We start from the raw sequence: 18,092 nt of genomic DNA, 5'->3' as shown, positions 1-18,092 counted from the left end.
ATGATTATATGATTGCGGGACTAACATTGGTAGCAGTTACTTCTGTAAAATATCTGGGAGCATGCGTACAGAACGATTTGAAGTGGAATGATCATATAAAATTAATTGTTGGTAAGGCGGGTACCAAGTTGAGATTCTTTGGGAGAGTCCTTAGAAAATGTAGTCCATCAACAAAGGAGGTGGCTTACAAAACACTCGTTCGACCTATACTTGAGTATTGCGCATCAGTGTGGGAACCGTACCAGGTCGGGTTGACGGAGGAGATAGAGAAGATCCAGAGAGGAGCGCCACGTTTCGTCACAGGGTTATTTGGTAAGCGCGATAGCTTTACGGAGATGTTTAGCAAACTAAAGTGGCAGACTCTGCAAGAGAGGCGCTCTGCATCTCGGTGTAGCTTGCTGTCCAGGTTTCGAGAGGGTGCGATTCTGGATGAGGTATCGAATATATTGCTTCCCCCTACTTATACCTCCCGAGGAGATCACGAATGTAAAATTAGGGAGATTCGAGCACGCACGGAGGCTTTCAGACAGTCGTTCTTCCCGCAAACCATACGCGACTGGAAGAGGGAAGGGAGATAGTGGCACGTAATGTGACCTCCGCTATACGCCGTTGGGTGGCTTGCGGAGTATAAATGTAGATGTAGGAAGAAGTAGCGCTAGGTGAAGATCACCCGAAGTATTCCGAGAGATATCAATACTAATTTCGTAGTGTAGCAGCGGCAGAACAACAGAATTTGCTCTAAACCAATAGCTATGTATTTGAGTGGCCATGAGCACGTTTCAAAGGGTCTGTGTCTCGTGTCCCTGAAGCGAAGAGAGTTGTCTTGTGCAGGAAAAGTAGAACCCGCAGCCAGTATCCGCTACGCTTTGATAGGCCCACCAAAGCAAGCGGGTGGCGGAAGGACTGGGCACGGCAGCTAACAGCGTGGACGGGGGCGGCATCTGTCTGAGTCCTCAGCCGGCAGCCGGGGGCTGGGGCCGGTGGACTGGGTGCTGGGTCCTGCCGGCTGGGGGCTGGGGGCGGGGGTGGGGGCCCGCGGCGTAATCGGGCCCTGAGGACCGGCCGTCAGCCCGCAATCCCATTAGCGCACTGCAGATGTTTAGTCTGGGCGCCGCCGCCGCCGTCGCCCCCGCTGCGTGCCACCCGCTAGTCAAACGGCGCCGGCTTTGTCGCCCACGCAGTCCGCACGTCCACACCTCGGGGTGTTTTCAGAGGCAGGTGCTGCTGAGGGGGCGTACACTCACCAGCCCACTGTGACAACCACTCTCGTTAAGATAGGCCGCAAGTTTTAAGCTACAGCGAGACGTTTTCAGCTGTTGAACTACTTCACGTAGCCAGAGAAAGAAAATAAGTGATATTTACCCTTGTTAAATATGTTAAGTTCGAAGAATTAACTACTTCCATGTGATCTTCCTCGGCGTGACGTACAGGACCAAGGTGCATTATTTTCGTTCACAATTGTAAATAGTTTTCTCCAGAGTGGCAGCTTCGTTTTATGTGAAATGATACGATCTTCTTGACTAAGCCAACACAATGCGGAACGCTATTTTGTTTGTAGGTACTAGCAGGCATTCATAGGTACCAGTTTCTGTTCTCCAATATGTAGGCTCCGATTTAGATATAATCTTTTTGCCAAAGTAAAATTCGAGGAGTTGGGAGGAAAGAGCCAGTAAAACGAACTTATTTTATTTGACTCGAGGTGTAGCGTTATATGTGCCTACCATGAAATATATACACTCCTGGAAATTGAAATAAGAACACCGTGAATTCATTGTCCCAGGAAGGGGAAACTTTATTGACACATTCCTGGGGTCAGATACATCACATGATCACACTGACAGAACCACAGGCACATAGACACAGGCAACAGAGCGTGCACAATGTCGGCACTAGTACAGTGTATATCCACCTTTCGCAGCAATGCAGGCTGCTATTCTCCCATGGAGACGATCGTAGAGATGCTGGATGTAGTCCTGTGGAACGGCTTGCCATGCCATTTCCACCTGGCGCCTCAGTTGGACCAGCGTTCGTGCTGGACGTGCAGACCGCGTGAGACGACGCTTCATCCAGTCCCAAGCATGCTCAATGGGGAACAGATCCGGAGATCTTGCTGGCCAGGGTAGTTGACTTACACCTCCTAGAGCACGTTGGGTGGCACGGGATACATGCGGACGTGCATTGTCCTGTTGGAACAGCAAGTTCCCTTGCCGGTCTAGGAATGGTAGAACGATGGGTTCGATGACGGTTTGGATGTACCGTGCACTATTCAGTGTCCCCTCGACGATCACCAGTGGTGTACGGCCAGTGTAGGAGATCGCTCCCCACACCATGAGGCCGGGTGTTGGCCCTGTGTGCCTCGGTCGTATGCTGTCCTGATTGTGGCGCTCACCTGCACGGCGCCAAACACGCATACGACCATCATTGCCACCAAGGCAGAAGCGACTCTCATCGCTGAAGACGACACGTCTCCATTCGTCCCTCCATTCACGCCTGTCGCGACACCACTGGAGGCGGGCTGCACGATGTTGGGGCGTGAGCGGAAGACGGCCTAACGGTGTGCGGGACCGTAGCCCAGCTTCATGGAGACGGTTGCGAATGGTCCTCGCCGATAACCCAGGAGCAACAGTGTCCCTAACTTGCTGCGAAGTGGCGGTGCGGTCCCCTACGGCACTGCGTAGGATCCTACGGTCTTGGCGTGCATCCGTGCGTCGCTGCGGTCCGGTCCCAGGTCGACGGGCACGTGCACCTTCCGCCGACCACTGGCGACAACATCGATGTACTGTGGAGACCTCACGCCCCACGTGTTGAGCAATTCGGCGGTACGTCCACCCGGCCTCCCGCATGCCCACTATACGCCCTCGCTCAAAGTCCGTCAACTGCACATACGGTTCACGTCCACGCTGTCGCGGCATGCTACCAGTGTTAAAGACTGCGATGGAGCTCCGTATGCCACGGCTAACTGGCTGACACTGACGGCGGCGGTGCACAAATGCTGCGCAGCTAGCGCCATTCGACGGCCAACACCGCGGTTCCTGGTGTGTCCGCTGTGCCGTGCGTGTGATCATTGCTTGTACAGCCCTCTCGCAGTGTCCGGAGCAAGTATGGTGGGTCTGACACACCGGTGCCAATGTGTTCTTTTTTCCATTGCCAGGAGTGTATATGTATGCATTACCCCATGCAACTTCATAACCTTCTAAATTGTGAGATGAAAATATACCAATAGAAACTCATTAATGCTGTGATATTTGGAGAATTTCTGTTTTTGTTTTTCTGTGTAAAATACGTTCAGTAGTTAAAAGCGTAATAAAAACGTTTAGTTAGAGGCTTTTGCTAAAAAGAGACCAAACAGAAACGAACCCTGTACATCTTTTCCTATAAAAGAAATGAGACTATAATCCATTTATTCTCGCCGTTCTGTTGTGCCTTATTTTCTCCGACTGTTGCAGAGTAAGCACACATGTTTTTAATATGTACCGGGTGTTTCAAAAGTAAGTATGAATTTGAAAACTTAATAAACCACGGAATAATGTAGATACAGAGGTAAAAATTGACACACATGCTTGGAATGACATGAAGTTTCAATAGAACCAAAGAAAAAAAAAGTATTGCTAGACGTGTGAAAGATCTCTTGCGCGCGTCGTTTGGTGATGATCGTGTGCTCAGCCGCCACTTTCGTCATGCTTGGCCTCCCAGGTCCTCAGACCTCAGTCCGTGCGATTATTGGCTTTGGTGTTACCTGAAGTCGCAAGTGTATCGTGATCGACCAACATCTCTAGGGATGCTGAAAGACAACATCCGACGCCAGTGCCTCACCATAACTCCGGACTTGCTTTACAGTGCTGTTCACAACATTATTCCACGACTACAGCTATTGTTGAGGAATGATGGTGGACATATTGTCATTTCCTGTAAAGAAAATCATCTTTGCTTTGTCTTACTTTGTTATGCTAACTATTGCTATTGTGATCACATGAAGAGCCATCTGTCGGACATTTTTTGAGCGTTTGTATTTTTTTGGTTCTAATAAAGCCCCATGTCATTCCAAGCATGTGTGTCAATTTGTACCTCTTTATCTACATTATTCCGTGATTTATTCATTTTTCAAATTTATACTGACTTTTTGATCACCCGGCATGTACTGGAATTTAACATCAGTATCAGACCTCATCATGTTGCATGATAATAACCATAAAATTCTTTGAATATTTGCATCTTTCATTTTAGAGCCCGTAAAGAAAGAATTGGTGACGAATTGTTCGAGGACAGAGCCACCGAACACATTTCGTCCTCGTTGTCTATTCAACATCTGAGATCTTTACGTAAATTTTTTGCGAAAGAATTATGTCAGGTTGATCGGTCAATTACCATCGAACAATGACATCGGCAGTCGCTTCTGTCGCTTGATATTAATAGGTCGTGATCTGATAATTACGTGAATACGTAATTTACGTCTTTTGACAGTAGCTATTAATTTCATTTATCTACATTTTTTGCTCAGGTTTGCATTCTTTGGACGTTTCTCGCGGCGATGCATAATAATCAGTATTTTTATTTGCCGTCTGGGAAAAGTTTTCATAATAGTAATATCTCAGGTGTTTCTCTTGTACTATAAATTCTGGAGGGAAGGCTTTAGAGGCCAGTATTGTGCTTTAAAAAATCTACGTACAGCTATTGCCGTCCGTGTAAATGCTAATACATAATAATTAACGACATTCACCACCGACACTAAGAGAATTTGTAAAAACCTGCATTAAATTACCCAGTTTACGATAACAGGCCGGCCTCTGTCTCCAAGCCTTGACTTGCAAACCAACTACTAAGACGTAACCTGCAATTTTTCTAAGGCCTTAAACCAGCAACACACGGCGACTAAGGCATTTAAAAACTCTCATAAAACAGGTAAATAGATGGAACACACACAATAATACAACACAGAAATCGACAACTTCTGGTTACACATAGAGCATGTAAACAGAAAAGCTGACAAGATCAAGGAAGAAAGCTACTGATGTTTGAGGGCCACAGAACAGATAGTAATTAATGCAGCTGCCACAAACAATCAGAATATCTTAGTGTGCACTTACGTGGGTAAATACACAGCCGGAAAAAATAGATTAGCACTCCCTGTTAGAGGTTTCCAATTCACTCAAGATTTATTGTTGCAACAGTGCATATTGATTACATGAAATGATTACATTTACAGATCAAAAGCACAAGTGATTTTGACGTACCAGTTATAGATCCATTTCAGTGCGTAGTGTACACCAGTATCAGCACTCTATAACCTCTGGTTCTTTCAGTTTATCAAGGTTCCATCTCCTCAAATTCCTACTTTTTTGCAGTTTCTTCAGTTTTAATCTACAGTTCATAAACAACAAATTGTGGTCAGAGTCCACATATGCACCTGTAAATGTTTTACAACTTAAAACCTGGTTCCTAAATCTCTCTCTCACCATGATATAATCAGTCTGAAACCTTCCGGTATCTCCAGGTCTCTTTCACGCAAACGGCCTTCTTTCATGATTCTTAAACCAAGTGTTAGCTGATTGTAAAATTCTACCAGCGGCTCCCTCTTTCATTCCTTTCCCCAGTCCATATTCACCTACAACTTTCCCTTCTCTTCCTTTTCCCACTATCAAATTCCAGTCCCCCATGACTATTAAAATTTCATCTTCCTTAACTATCTGAATAGTTTCTTTTACTTCATCATATACACTCCTGGAAATGGAAAAAAGAACACATTGACACCGGTGTGTCAGACCCACCATACTTGCTCCGGACACTGCGAGAGGGCTGTACAAGCAATGATCACACGCACGGCACAGCGGACACACCAGGAACCGCGGTGTTGGCCGTCGAATGGCGCTAGCTGCGCAGCATTTGTGCACCGCCACCGTCAGTGTCAGCCAGTTTGCCGTGGCATACGGAGCTCCATCGCAGTCTTTAACACTGGTAGCATGCCGCGACAGCGTGGACGTGAACCGTATGTGCAGTTGACGGACTTTGAGCGAGGGCGTATAGTGGGCATGCGGGAGGCCGGGTGGACGTACCGCCGAATTGCTCAACATGTGGGGCGTGAGGTCTCCACAGTACATCGATGTTGTCGCCAGTGGTCGGCGGAAGGTGCACGTGCCCGTCGACCTGGGACCGGACCGCAGCGACGCACGGATGCACGCCAAGACCGTAGGATCCTACGCAGTGCCGTAGGGGACCGCACCGCCACTTCCCAGCAAATTAGGGACACTGTTGCTCCTGGGGTATCGGCGAGGACCATTCGCAACCGTCTCCATGAAGCTGGGCTACGGTCCCGCACACCGTTAGGCCGTCTTCCGCTCACGCCCCAACATCGTGCAGCCCGCCCCCAGTGGTGTCGCGACAGGCGTGAATGGAGGGACGAATGGAGACGTGTCGTCTTCAGCGATGAGAGTCGCTTCTGCCTTGGTGGCAATGATGGTCGTATGCGTGTTTGGCGCCGTGCAGGTGAGCGCCACAATCAGGACTGCATACGACCGAGGCACACAGGGCCAACACCCGGCATCATGGTGTGGGGAGCGATCTCCTACACTGGCCGTACACCACTGGTGATCGTCGAGGGGACACTGAATAGTGCACGGTACATCCAAACCGTCATCGAACCCATCGTTCTACCATTCCTAGACCGGCAAGGGAACTTGCTGTTCCAACAGGACAATGCACGTCCGCATGTATCCCGTGCCACCCAACGTGCTCTAGAAGGTGTAAGTCAACTACCCTGGCCAGCAAGATCTCCGGATCTGTCCCCCATCGAGCATGTTTGGGACTGGATGAAGCGTCGTCTCACGCGGTCTGCACGTCCAGCACGAACGCTGGTCCAACTGAGGCGCCAGGTGGAAATGGCATGGCAAGCCGTTCCACAGGACTACATCCAGCATCTCTACGATCGTGTCCATGGGAGAATAGCAGCCTGCATTGCTGCGAAAGGTGGATATACACTGTACTAGTGCCGACATTGTGCATGCTCTGTTGCCTGTGTCTATGTGCCTGTGGTTCTGTCAGTGTGATCATGTGATGTATCTGACCCCAGGAATGTGTCAATAAAGTTTCCCCTTCCTGGGACAATGAATTCACGGTGTTCTTATTTCAATTTCCAGGAGTGTATTTCTACGCCACCATCCATTTGATCTCACAGATAGCGTATACTGTCCTGGAATAAGTTCTGTCACACCAGGTCAAACATTTCACGTAATTCTGTAACAGTTGTTGGTTGACGAGTCGCACGAGATACAAAAGTGGGAAATCTGTATCCATAATAGTGTCCTGGACCGATTACGGTTCATTTTCGTATGACCTTTATTCTCTGATATCAAAAGCGTATTGAGGGTAACATATTAGAAATAAAACTACCCCAGAGTAGTTTAAGACGAAAAGTAGCTACTTTTACATATCATTCACACTGGAGAAAGTAATGGACCAACTTAAAATATAAGAAGAAATCCTCGACACATCCGTGCCTCATTGAATACTGGAGGACTGATTGAACTTGCTTTGTAACAACCACCAAAACAGCATTGCTGTGCTGGTACTTCGAACGGCTGAAAGCATCGGATATTACAGCCATAATTTTTCCTGAGGGCATGCAGCTTCACAGAATCGTTAAATGATGATGGCGTCCTCTTGGGTAAAATATTCCGGAAGTAAAATAGTCCCCTATTCGGGTCTCCAGGCGGGGATTACTCAGGAGGACGTTGTTATCAGGAGAAACAAAACTGGCGCTCTACGGATCGGAGCGCGGAATGTGGGATCCCTTAGTCGTGCAGGCAGCTTAGAAAATTTAAAAACGGAAATGGATATGTTAAAGTTAGATATCGTGGGAATTAGTGAAGTACGGTGGCAGGAGGAACTGGACTTCTGGTCTGATGAGTGTAGGGTTATAAATATAAAATCAAATAGGGCTAATGAAGGAGTAGGTTTAATAATGAATAAAAAGATAGGAACGCGGATAAGCTACTACAAACAGCATACTGAAGCCCAAGTCTACCACAGTAGTACAAGTTTATGTCCAAACTAGCTCCGCAGATGATGAAGAGATAGAAGAAATATATGATGAGGTAAAAGAAATTTTTCAGATAGTTAAGGGAGATGAAAATTTAATAGTCATGGGGGACTGGAATTTGAATGTGATGAAAGGTCTCTGTTGGATTCCTTTCATGTGAATTTCTTAAATCTATTGTCATTTACGGCATACATTCCACTTCTAAATTTACTGTGGTGTTTTTGACTCTATCTGGGAGGAGACTGAGCAGTGGAACGTGTTACTTTTACACATAAATAAGAACGTTCTGTCACACTACTACACTTTAAAACACAGTTTATATGTAATTCATGTCACACAGTCTCATATGGAACCTACATCAGCTTTCTTTTATATATTGTATATGATAAGATACTGTCATACCCCTTCACTTCTGTGTGAAAGGATGAATCCGCAAATGTATTTCTAGTTGCATGCTTGGTGGTAAAAGACAGCCTGTCTGCTAAAGAACAGTAGGACCAACGTCGGAACAGGTGGCTATGCTTTCTAAAAGCAAAGAGGTTTCTATTCTTGGTATGGTTCTGTCCGTCTCTTGTCATGTTGGTGTAGGAAGCTGCCTCTCTGGTCACTTCCGATTGTATCTGTGAGGCACCTTCGGTAGGGGCCCACGCCAGTCTGTCTGCGGCGAGCGTCTGAAGTGGTAATATCTCCGGCTAAGTGCGTCTCTGCTAAGTCTATAAGACAATGGATTTCTTAAGTTCAGCCTAACTGAAAATTTAATCATCTTTCTTTCAAGTTTAGATCTAAAATATCTTATGTTATCTTAAATTGCAACGCAGTGTAATTCGAGTGTGAAGTTCAGAATATCTTCCAGTAGTTGCTTTGTCACTACTTTGTGAGATAAGTGGAACCACGTGTTGATGATCCGTAACTCTAACTAAGATCATCAATCTTAAATGAGAATTTGCGTGAGATTATAACGTCTCGTCTTGACAATATTTTTCAATATAGCAACTTTTCTTTATCTTCAACCCACATGGGAGACCAGTACCACGTGCTTATATAATTGTTTGATCCATTGGGTTAATAGTATGACGATAGTAACCAGTTCGAGGTTCTTCTTTTGTAAATTGCGTTTCGATGTAATTTATTTTAATTATCAAAATTATTGTGGAGTTACACTCTTTGAGTAAACCAAGTTGACCACGTGAAGCATGTGGTGTAATCATCAAAGTAGCCCTCAGCCATTCTTTTCGAGAAGATTTCACAGACTATTAGTATGAATTTAGTATACCAGTGTGTGGTAATTTCATGACGGACAGGACTGCGCTACGACTGTAACTTCTTTGGGTGAAAATTGAATCGGTTGGTTGTGGTTAATTTCCTGTTGCATATGTTTCAACGTTCTTCGTGTGTTATTTTATGAATGCAGTGTTGTATGCAGTCTCCCAATCTTGTCTCCATATTTGATGTTTTCCATAAGATTACAAACTCAACATTTTCACAATCCTAAATAAGGCACCAGTTTAGTTATGAATCAAGTTTAATAAGCTGAAATTTTAACGGAACAATGATCAATGTCAAAATTAATGTCCAAATATAAACAGATTTATTTATTTTTATTGAAATTCTCTTTTTATATTTGTATCACCTGTTGTCGTAAGATGCCTATTAAAAGATTATAATTAATGTTAGTCTGGTTGGCAATTTGGTAAACTAGACTGGATACCTGATGAATCAGTTGCTCAGTAATGCAGGGATAACTTCCCCAGATAGCTCATAGCTTTTAACCCGCTTTTATTATCTTGAATATCAGCACCGCTTTCAGAACAACTTAATGCATCAACTTTACAGTGGGAAAAGGAAGAGAAGGGAAAGTTGTAGGTTAATATGGACTGGGAATATGGGATGAAAGAGGGAGCCACCTGGTAGAATTTTGCATAGAGCATAACTTAATCATAGCTAACACTTGATTTATGAATCATGAAAGAAGGTTGTACGCGTGGAAGAGACCTGGACGCACTGGAAGGATTCAGACTGATTATATAATGGTAAGAGAGAGATTGAGGAGCCAGGCTTTTATTTGTAAGACATTTCCAGGTGCAGATGTGGTCTCTGACCACAATTTGTTGGCTATGAACTGTAAATTAAAACTGAAGAAACTGCAAGAATGTAGGCATTTAAGTAGACGGAGCCGGGATAACCTAAAAGAAACAGAGGTTATAGAGAGTTTCGTAGGGAGCGTTAGGGAACGGTTGACAAGAACAGGGGGAAAGGAATTAAGTGGAAAAAGAATGGATAGCTCTGAGGGATGAAATAGAGAAGGCTGCAGAGGATCAAGTAGGTAAAATGACGAAGGCTAGTAGAAATTCATGAGTAACCGAAGAAATATTGAAATTAATTGATGAAAGTAGAAGATATAAAAATGCAGTAAACGAAACAGGCGAGAAGGAATACAAACGTCTCAAAAGTGGGATCGACAAGAAGTGCATACTGCCTAAGTGGGAATAGCTATAGGACAAATTTAAGGATGTAGAGGCATATATCACTAGGTGTAAAATAGATGGCGGCTACAGGAAAATTAAAGAGACCTTTGGAGAAAAGAGAACCACGTGTTTTTTTTTAATATCAAGAGCTCGGGGTGAAAACTAATCCTAAGCAAAGAAGGGAAAGCAGAAAGGAAAGGAGTATATAGAGGGCGATGAACTTGCCGGCAATGTTATGGAAATCGCAGAGGAAATAGATGAAATTGAGATGGGAGATATGATACTGCGTGAATAATTTGACAGAGCACTGAAAGACGTAAGTTGAAAGAAGGCCCCGGGAATATACAACATTCCATGAGAACTATTGATACCCTTAGGAGAGCCAGCCATGGCAGAACTCTTCCATCTGGCGAGAAAGATTTATGAGAGAGGCGAATTACCCTCGGACTTCAAGAAGAATATTATAATTCCAATTCCAAAAAAGAGGTGCTGAAACGTGTGAAAATTACCGAAGTAGCAGCTTTATACCTCGGGGAAGATCATTTAGGATTCCATAGAAATGTCGGAACACGTGAGGCAATACTGACCCTACGACTTATCTTAGCAGATACGTTAAGGAAAGGCAAACCAACGTTTCGAGCATCTGAAGACTTAGAGAAAGCTTTGGACAATGTTGACTGGAATACTCTCTTTCAAATTCTGAAGGTGACAGGGGTAAAATACAGGGTGCGAAAAGCTACTTATAATTTGTACAGAAATCAGATGGTGGTTATAGCAATCGAAGGGCACGAAAGGGAAGCAGTAGTTTGGAAGGGAATGAGACAGGGTTGCAGCCTATGCCCGATATTACTCGATCTGTACATTGAGCAAGCAGTACAGGAAAGAAAAGAAAAAATTTGCAGCAGGAATTAAAACCCGGGGATAAGAAATAAAAATCTTGAGGTTTAAGAACTTTCAGCATTGCAGCGCGTCAGCAATCGCAAGTATCGAAATAATTATGAAAAATCCGTCTCGATTGCACAAACTACCTGGTGCTTACCTAGGTTTCAGCGTGGGTAACCACGCCTTCTTCAGAACAAAATATAAATCAGCTTGCCTAAACAGGCTTAATCAAAGGCTAAAATCAACACCTACAGCGGCAAGACCCATACTTTTTTTTTTTTTTTTTTTTTTTTACAAATACACGATATCGATACATATGTACCAAGTCAATAATATTACTTATCTCACTGTGTGTGCTGCCTCGCCCCAGCCACCGTATGGTGGGGGCGTTTGCGAGACAACAACCATCTGCACGATCAGTTCGACGACGTTTGCAGCAGCGTGGACTATCAGCTCGGAGACCATGGCTACGGTTACCCTTGACGCTTCATCACAGACAGGAGCGCCTGTGATGGTGTACTCAACGACGAACCTGGGTGCACGAATGGCTAAACGTCATTTTTTCGGATGAATCTAGGTTCTGTTTACAGCATCATGATGGTCGCATCCGTGTTTAGCGACATCGCGGTGAACGCACGTTGGAACCGTGTATTCGTCATCGCCATACTGGCGTATCACCCGGCGTGATGGTATATGGTGCCACTGGTTACGCGTCTCCTTGTTCGCGTTGACGGCACTTTGAACAGTGGACGTTACATTTCAGATGTGTTACGACTCGTGGCTCTACCCTTCATTCGATCCCTGCGAAACCTTACATTTCAGCAGGATAATGCACGACCGCATGTCGCAGGTCCTGTACGGGCCTTTCTGGATGCAGAAAATGTTCGACTGCTGCCCTGGCCAGCATCTTCTCCAGATCTCTCACCAATTGAAAATGTCTGGTCAATGGTGGGCGAGCAACTGGCTTCTCACAATACGCCAGTCACTACTGTTGATGAACTGTGGTATCGTGTTGAAGCTGCATGGGCAGCTGTACCTGTACACGCCATCCAAGCTCTGTTTGCCTCACTGCCCAGGCGTATCAAGGCCGTTATTACGGCCAGAGGTGGTTGTTCTGGGTACTGATTTCTCAGGATCTATGCACTCAAATTGCGTGAAAAGGTAATCACATGTCAGTTCTAGTATAATATATTTGTCCAGTGAATACCCGTTTATGATCTGCATTTCTTCATGGTTGTTCAATTTTAATGGCCAGTAGTGTAGTCACAAGTTACAACATATGTTCACTGTGGTCCCCGGACTCAGCAACACCCTGTACCCGTAACACGGCATGGTCGACAGCTGCCCGCAGCATATCTCGTACAATCAAAGCGATATCTCGTCGTATGCTATAGTTCAAATCAAGAAGAGTCTGGATACATCATTTATAGACACCATCTTTCAGATAGGCTCATAACCAGGGAAGAGACAATTCCCGTGACGCGTCTGGAGCACTGGCTGCGGAAGTTGAGGCTTGTGCTGCACGGTCGGCTGTAGCTACAGAAACGTCATCGACGGCTGCTGTGGGAATAGGCCGCCTCCCTCCCCCTGGTGCACCACCTAATTAACCTGTTTCTTCACATTTCTTAATTATATTCTTCAGTGCGTTTATTGACATGAGGGTTCTACGCAGGTATTGCTGTCGTCGATATTCCAGCAGTGCTGCGCTGCTATTGCTGCCGTTCTGATGAAACAACTTTACCAGCAATGCACGGGCTTTCTCCTCAGTAGGCGTTGCGTTTCGTATGGAAAGCTTCAACTTTCTTATCCCTTTACACCAACAGTCACTTTACAAAAGAAATCATCACGTCTCGCCAACAAAGTGAATACTGGCATCAAAACAGGGAACGTTTAATCTTTCTTGCTGCTTATTTAAATCTTATGGCCGAAAGTGGAAGTATTATTTTTTACAGGATACTCCATGAGCGCACTGATGAATAAATACACCTGAAATGTTACAGTGTCCTGCGATGTATACAGAACGCACTGTAGCCGTCAGTTTAACTACTATCAATTGGTATTTCACAGTGCTGAAACAAGGAAATTCCCTCTCTTGGACCAAGTCAGTTTTCCCGGCTGCCCGTTTGCCATTTATATCACTTACCCAATCATTTCACTAGAACGTTCCGTAAAACGTAATAATATTTCGGCAGTATGTGGAATCTTCCAAACTATCAGTTTAATTATTCGTGGTTGCAGAATAATGACACTAATTACACTGACTAATAAAAATGTGAAAACCACGCTGTTTAGCGCCAGAAAACCTCAAACCACACACACACACACAAAAATGTGAAACACCCAGAAGACACGGTCGCACGTCAATATAACTTCGTACATGAACAAACCACCGCGGCCATGTGAATGATTAGGATTACAGTTCCATGTGACAGATAATGAGCTGGTGCGCTGCTGGCGCCAGTCTCCATCGATTGTCATCCCGATCGTTGTGAGTCGATTTTCGATGGCTGCTTGTCTTCTTCGCATCTTTGGCGGATGGCTATTTAACTGCGGCGCTCGCGCTCTGCTGGGGCTTGAGATCGGCTATCAGCTGTGTGAGAGACAGTGACGTGTGGCGCTGTGGATGTATGCAGCGTGGCGAGCTGCCGAGTCGGTACGACGGAGGAGCGTGGGCAGCTGCTGCGGCGTGTTTAGCCATTGGAATGCAGATCCGCTGCCGACGGTGATTGGGATTTCCTGGGGATTTGAAGGACAGATTTCCTTCGCATCTGTTACATGTTACTCAAAGTGAATGAACTGGAGTCCGTGCTTAATGCGTAGGTAGAGGTCATACCAAGTAGTGCATAAGTCTCTGCCTGGCGTTCGAGTGCGGGTCGAAATAATTTTCCCTATTTCATTTTCTGTGTTATTATTTTATTTGTTTGTTCTAGAGAATTGGCTAATCAAATTTTAAGAGCCGTTACTGGGCCAGTGGTCACGTAGGTTAGTTCTGCTTGGGTTCATTTTATGCCGTGTATAATTAAAGGTTTATTTATAACAAGTTGGGCAGGTATCTTTTGTGTATTTGATGCGCCAGAATGTTATCGGCCGCTGATGTGTTTATGTTTCAGATAAATGGCAGTGGTCAATGCGAGAAAACTTCAATCGGAGCATCACGGTGGAAGAGGGAAATTTAAGGACCTGGATCGGTGTCTATGGCTACGTTGTTAGTGTCCTGCAATTCAATCTATCCGTTGGAGTGTTGTGGTTTTCCGGAACCTTAATTGTAGCTCAAAGTTGCGTATAGTTCTACTTCACCCTCTGGTCTGTGAATCTCCTGTATCTGTTAGAACCTTTCGGTCTGCTCGCGTCCATCACTAATTTTCAACATAAAATTGAAACGGCCCCATTTTAAGACCATTTAATATGCTGTTATTATATTCTGGGGATGAAATGTATGTGAACCTCGTACCTGTAACTGATGCTAAGGAGAAGCCTAGTTGAGTGTATTAATCTGATAATACCTTTAATTTGTTAGAATTGCTTAAGATCAGTCCATGGAAGATGTCTTAGTTGTTGGAAGTAATTTTAGAATTTGATATGAGTTATCTGAAAGCCAGTTTCTATGTATGTCATGAAGCACCTTTAAAAGGTTTGTGTGATTCAATTATATCAGTTAAATTTGATTAATGGTGGTTTTATTAACATTGTTTTAATTACTGAAAACTGGTTCAGTAAATTTTGAAAGATCTGTGTCCATCGGACTTAAATGCATTAATGTTTCAATCTGGGTCCTGCTGGTGGTTCGGTAGGGCAGGTGCCTTTTGTTATAATCGTTGTTACTGTTGATTTCATTAAGAGCATGTGTTTATAATAAAGAAGTGTATGGCAACTACAAACTGGTCATGTGTTTAATTTCGATTTGTCGAAAGGAACAACACGTCAGATAGAACGAGCGCCAAAATGCATGAGCGTTATTCGTGCTTAGTTTTGTTACCAAGCCTGGTTGTGCACATAACGGGTCTGAACAGCAGCAGAAGTTGAGTGATCACCGCGAAGGACGCATCGTGGCGTGTACTCATGTGAGACAGCGTTATCAGCACCTGACAGAGTATTAAAGGCTTATAATTGTGGGTCTCCATTTCACCATCTCGTCGCATCTTGCAATATCCAGATTTCTGGTGCGTTCAGATGTGACAGTCGCCCAATGATGGACTGCTTCGGCACATGATGGCAGGTATACTCGATGTCAAGTTTCCAGTCGATAACTTCTAACCAACACAAGGAGTGGTAGATGTAGTTTCCAGCAAGCCCATCATAATCCCTCTGCACCTGTCATCCGAGGTCTCGACGCAACATTTGGTGTCATCTCGCACCGTTGGTCGGAGACCAGCTGCAGGTTGCATGGCTAGGCTGTTTCTAACACCAGAACACCAACAGCTCCGTCTCTGATTAATACCGTCGCACTGTGCTTAGCGATGAATTTCAACTGTCTTCTGTCCCAGCAGAGTATCGTCAGTGACCATGGCGGTGACTTGAGGAGAGACCCTACTCTTCCAATATTTTAGGGATGCGCAGCGGTTGTACTCATGGCTTCAAGATGTGGGGAGCCATCGTTTATGACTTCAGGTCACGGCTAGCGCTGACAGAGAACTCTAACAACGGTACATCAAGGATTCACACGCCCACATGTGTTAGGTTTCATGGGGCACTATTCGATGACTATTTTCAAAAGGACAATGTTCGTCCACACATTATACATGTCTCTATGAATACTGTCAGCTTGATGTTGAGGTACTCCCATTGTCTACTAGCTTCCCACGTCTGTTTGCAATAGCACCTGTGTGGGACCAGGTCGGACATCAACTCCGTCCCAGTGGCAGTATCAAGGATACCAACGGCCACTTACAGCAGTTAAAAGACAGGTTATCCCTGGAAGAGATTGAAAGACTTCACGATACCCTTCCCAACAGAATCACTGCATGCCTCCAGGTCAGGAGGTTCTAATGTCATACTGATAAGTGGTATCTTACGGCTAACTTCTTAGTAAATTTAACTCGATATCATTATCACTGATGTAACATAGCATTTAGTTTCCTTCTACCTTTCCGGAGACTTCACAGACTTCGTATTTACAGAGGAATAGATAAAGTGATAGAAGCCGATCTTGGGGGGAAATCGGTGTGTGTTCCATAGAAGTGTAGGCACACGCGACACTGCAGGGCGATTTGCAGCATTTCTGGAGGAACATACGTAAACCGTGTTCGCCTGTCAGACAGATATTCGGTTCTGAATCTTAAACCTGTTTCGTTCTGTAAAACTACAAACCTCTCAGTTCTCCTGATATTATTAAATAAGGTAATTAATTTCTGGCCGCTTAAATGGAGTTGGAACGGTGTGCTTTGGTGACACTACGATCGAGCAGTGTAAGCACTCTATCCTTTGTCATTTTATTATTAAAATATCAAGTCTCAATCTCAAATCGAAGGCCAATTGTCATTTTACAGAATAACTTCGTCTGTGTCAACATTGACTACCCACGCGGTCATTAATTACCTTTAGCCCTGAAGCTAATTTTCATTAAGTCTATTAAAGTCAATGATTAGAATTCCATCTGAACTAAAAATGATCAAAACTTCTAATTATTTCAATTACAAATGAGAACAGTACCATTTCCCCTTTTATATCGCCTTTCGAGTGGATCCTTTTGTTTGAGGCTTCATGATGCCTTATAATCTGGAGAAGTAATCAGTTTGTACGTAACGAGTCATTTCAGACTGGAATAGATTCTTTGACGTTCTGGAAGCTAGCAGGACTAAAATACAGAAGCGGAAGTTTATTTACAACAGATCCAATTGTAGTTATAACAGTCGGAGGATACGAAAGGGAAACAGTTGTACAGTTGCAGAAAAAAGGAGTGAGGCAGGGCTGTAGCCTATTCCCGATGTTATTCAGTATGTACATGAAGTAAGAGGTAATGGAAACCAAGGAGAAATTTGGAAAGGAATTTATTCAGGGGGGATGGACGGGGGAGGGGGGAGGAACAAATACAAACATTAAGGTTTGTCAACAACAGTGTATTCCTTTTACAGACGACAAATGACTTGTAAGAGCAGCTGAGTGGGTCGGGTAGTGCCTTGAAAAGAGGCCATAACTTGAACATCTGCAAAACGAGAGCAATTGTTGAATTTAATCAGGCGATGTAGAGGGATTACGTTATAAAATGAAACACTAAAAGTACTAGACGAATTTTGCTGTTTAGGTCGCAAATTAGCTGTCGAAGTAGTGAGGACACAAAACGAAAGCTAACAATAATAAGGCAAACTTTTCTGAGAAAGAGGAATTTGTAAACAGCGTATATAAATTTTCATTTTGGAAAGTCTTTGCAGATGGCATTTGTCTGGAGTGTATCCTTGTACGGAAGTGAAACGAGGACGATAAGCAGTCTGTACAAAAAGAGAATAATGATGCAATGTGGTGCTACCAGAAAATGCTGAATATTAAATGGATAGATTAAATAAGTAATGAGGAAGTACAGAAGAATGATGAAGATTAGATGGGTAGTTTAAGTAAATAGTGAGGAGCTGCAGAAGAATGCTGAAGAGTAAATACGTAGATTAAGTAACTACAGAAAGTAAGAGGTACTACGTAGCAGCTTTGGTTTAGGGTTAGCCTGTTTGAGTAGTAATCAAAAGGCTTCGATTCGAAGTTCGAACCGCACCGCCGCTTAAGCT

The sequence above is a fragment of the Schistocerca nitens genome, chromosome 5 (assembly GCF_023898315.1).
Source record: "Schistocerca nitens isolate TAMUIC-IGC-003100 chromosome 5, iqSchNite1.1, whole genome shotgun sequence".
Taxonomy (NCBI): Eukaryota; Metazoa; Arthropoda; class Insecta; order Orthoptera; family Acrididae; genus Schistocerca; species Schistocerca nitens.
The sequence above is the reverse complement of the archived record's forward strand: the minus strand, read 5'-3'. Positions refer to the sequence as shown.